Consider the following 3,231-nt stretch of genomic DNA (forward strand, 5'->3'; position numbering starts at 1 on the left):
GTTGTGATACTTAATAACGTATATTATCAGTACTGACACACTTCAAAACTTAAATGCAAATAATTGTACAAGATATTAACACACGTTCACGAAAGCAATAACTTGTTACTTGCAACTTAATATATTACACAGATGTTGAAAGTAATGTATTTATGTAATGAATCGTATTAGCTCTTATTTGATCTTCCGTTTCATCTCTCTGTTATGTTACAATTGAAAGGGCATAAATACCCCCGCGACAGTCTTATTGAAGTAAACCGTAGGTGTACTGCAGCAAATTTTGTAAATAAGGATCAAAATAATTTTATTTTAGTTAATATATATGTATATGTGCGTGTGCACGTGTGTGTGTGGTATACTATAAAGATAATAACCATAAGAATATATTTCTGTGAGTGTATATTTAGATATGCGTGTATGTGTAATATAAAATATAATCTCATTTAATAGTGTATATTTTCTAACCGCACACGCGCATATATGAGTATACATGCACATAAAAAGCGTAGGGGACTGGTAGCGTTGAGGGTTAGTAATTGGGGTATGAGATGTATCCATCTATATAGGCCGACCCTATTTAGAGCCGACAGCCTGGCTATCTCAAGCCTTGTGAACGGCCAAACCATTGATCAGTTCAGGAAGGACTTAAGGATTCGTCCAGTCCTAACGTAGCTACGAGCTTCCTGTCAGTAATTAAGAAACACTTCCCGGAAACCACAAATATTACAATCTCTTCAGTAGATCATTTCATAAGCAGTAAATTATACAAAGGTTTTTTTTCTTTTTTTTTAGAAAAATAGAATTCGAACCGTCCATTAATTGGTTTTATTCATACAGTCATTTGGCGAAGGCTGAACTAATGGTTCTATTCTTTAAAGATGAACAATTGGATAAAACGCCAAAAGGACTTATTTTTGAAGAAGATATTTCGTGTTATAATATTTCGGATATCAAATCTCAATTTGACAGAATTTACTCCCCGAAAGCTCCCATGAGGCATTTTATCCATTCATTTTCTTGATATTGATATTGAGCATCATTGGTTTTCCTCTTACTCAAAATCTAAATAAACTGCCACTTCTGTAACTTACCATTTCAATAGAATATTTCGATGAAAGTGTTTCATTAAAGTGAAAGTTCTTGTAATTTCACTTGATACTTTGTACAAGATTAGCTAATCTCTGCATCGTCATTATATTTCAGATTTGGTAATTTACCACTTTTATTGGACATTTATATATATAGAAGAATTTCTTTCTTATTATTTATTGTGCCCTAGAACATGGATTTCGCCTATAAACACATGGATGGTTCCAATTAATTGTAGATTTTCACCTTATAACATTGGATATGCACGACGCTTGCTAACGTATTTACACATTGTGTATTGCTTAGCGCATAAAATTGCAAATGTTGAGCGAATAATTAACCGCGAAATAACTGTGTAAATTAAGAAATTATGTACGATTGTGCAGTATTCAATGTCACGATCCTTAAAAGATTTCAAAATAATTGAGCGTAGGAAAACACAATGATTATCAATTATATATATTAGGTTCTTACACATTAGTGAGCTGGCAGAATCCTAAGATTTCAAAGTCATGCAGTCGTGAAAGGACTAATGAATTTACGATATGATTTGCCTATTTATTACGGAAGCTCAAAACATATATTCTTTACTTATGAAGAGACGGAAAGAAATATCCGTACAATAAGTAGCTAGAACGCATTTATAGTAGACATAACCTAAATGCTTATGTTAGTAAAGCGGGCATAGTTTTAATGATTTACAATACAAGCAGTCGACGTTAATATTATTCCCTCAGTTTCTTCAGAGATTTCATTTCTGTCACTCAAAAATACATTTGAAAATTTGAGGAATTTTAAATGATTGAATTAAAAGAATATGCGAAATAATTAAATTAAAATAGAAAAGTTTGGGAATGACAATTCATAATTACAATTTTTCATTGTTTATTTTATTCATGAAAATATTTTCTAGCCACAAGACAGCAGTGCCGAAAACATATTTATTGTTCGTATAAACGCATGACACGAGAAGAGAACAAATCTAATTAAGCCTTGTTTTAGATTTTGAACGGTATTTCAAAATTGATTATTTTTTTCTCCCTGAATTAAAATATTGTCATTAGAATTGAAAGGAAAACAACTATTCTTTAGAAGTAAATGAATTATTTCAGATACCAATGAAAATGCTAACAAGAAAGTGATTCTTTCCATTGTGAATATTCATATATTCTCCATCATTAATTATTATTCTAATGAAGACGCTGTAATGCAAAACCGAATCTCAAATAAAATGGATGGAGCAGGAGGAAAACTCTGCAAATATTTTCCCGGAATAAAGGATGTATTTTTAGGATGAAACGGAAAACACTGAGATTATTAATTCTGTAGCAGTTACTAATTAAATCCTCTGAGTTTATTTCATTCAAAATTATTTAAATATTAATATTAATTAATATCTGTTTTCGGAGTGCTGTATCAGAAAATAACATGGCATTAACTTTTGAAAACATTCCTTATATTGGAATCGAATATGAATTCCGTGATGCATACGGTTCTACATAATTATTTACACAATTAGTAATATATTATTTATACAAAATATATACATTCTGTGACTGTAATATATGCTATTATTGACTTGGATGTTTGCTGATCAAATTAAAGGAATCGATATTATGTATAATTTCTCTAAAATTTTTGGCCACAAATACATAATTCAGATACTCCTACTGAATTAAATTTACTGCAAAACACTACTATATTAAAGATACAGAATAATTGAAAGGAGACATTTGCAAAACCTCGACTGCGATAATGTAAGATAATTCACTTGGCAAATGTTATCGAATAGACTCACATACACATCTGTCCCTTTACATTAAAATGCGTCAGCATTCCACATTGATACAATAGGCTAATTGTGTCTCGCATACGCTGAGGGATTACTGAAACGCCGTCCCCCTCCATATTACTCTCACTAGACGAGCACTTGTTTGTGCATAAATAGGGAGACAGACTGAGTAGGAGGAAGATGTTTCTGCATTGCCGTGCATTATGGAATATTTAGTTCAATTTCAGAAAGTGGATTGTACATTATATTATGTGCAGCCGAATATCATAGACACACACACAAACACACACACACACACATACACACACACACACACACACACACACGCACGCACAAACACACACACATAC

The sequence above is a fragment of the Octopus bimaculoides genome, chromosome 5 (genome assembly GCF_001194135.2).
Source record: "Octopus bimaculoides isolate UCB-OBI-ISO-001 chromosome 5, ASM119413v2, whole genome shotgun sequence".
Classification (NCBI taxonomy): domain Eukaryota; kingdom Metazoa; phylum Mollusca; class Cephalopoda; order Octopoda; family Octopodidae; genus Octopus; species Octopus bimaculoides.